Here is a 1079-nt window from a genome sequence, read left to right on the forward strand (position 1 = left end):
TTAAAGGCCCAACTTCAAGAATTGTTAGGAAAAGGCTTTATTACACCAAGTGCATCCCCTTGGGGTGCTCCTGTTTTGTTTGTAAAGAAGAAGGATGGAAGTTTTCGGATGTGCATAGACTACAGGCAACTGAATAAAGTAACTGTTAAGAACAAGTATCCTCTTCCTCGCATTGATGATTTGTTCGACCAGTTACAAGGTGCTTGTACCTTCTCAAAAATCGATTTGAGATCTGGTTATCATCAATTGAAAATACGGGCAATGGATGTGCCCAAGACTGCTTTTCGGACCAGGTATGGGCATTATGAGTTCTTAGTAATGTCTTTTGGTCTTACGAATGCCCCTTCTGCTTTCATGAGCTTGATGAATGGAATTTTTAAGCCATATCTGGATCTCTTTGTCATTGTATTCATTGATGATATACTGGTATACTCAAAGAGCAAGAAAGAGCATGAGGAGCACTTCAGAATTGTGTTGGAAGTATTGAGGGAGAAAAGGCTTTATCCAAATTCTCCAAGTGTGAGTTTTGGCTAGATTCAGTGTCCTTCTTGGGGCACGTAGTTTCTAGGGATGGAGTGATGGTGGATCCTTCTAAGATTGAAGCAGTGATGAGTTGGTTAAGACCTACTAATGTTACAGAAGTAAGGAGCTTTGTTGGTTTAGCTAGCTACTACCGTCGATTTNACCTATTCAGTCTTCACTGCAGGCTGTAGCTGGGGGTCCACCGCAGACCGGTCAACATTTCTCTGAGTCTGGAGGTTATCCCCAGACTTCGTCGTTCTCACAGAGACCTTTGCTTGAATCCAGAGAGTGTTATGGATTTGGAGAGATCGGACACATTAGGAGGTTTTGTCCAAAACAAAGTTACAGACCCCCAATAGTCAGAGTTATAGGTGGTCATGGGAGAGGCCGCCATTCTGGAGGACGTGGTGGCCGAGGCAATGGTGGTCACCAAAATGGCCGGGGTGATGGGCACATGGGAACTACTGCAGCGCAACATGGTAGAGGCAACGGGCGGACAGGTGATAGGGCCCATTGTTACGCTTTCCCTGGGCGGTCGGAAGCGGAGACATCAGATG

The sequence above is a fragment of the Solanum pennellii genome, chromosome 4 (genome assembly GCF_001406875.1).
Source record: "Solanum pennellii chromosome 4, SPENNV200".
In the NCBI taxonomy this organism is placed as follows: domain Eukaryota; kingdom Viridiplantae; phylum Streptophyta; class Magnoliopsida; order Solanales; family Solanaceae; genus Solanum; species Solanum pennellii.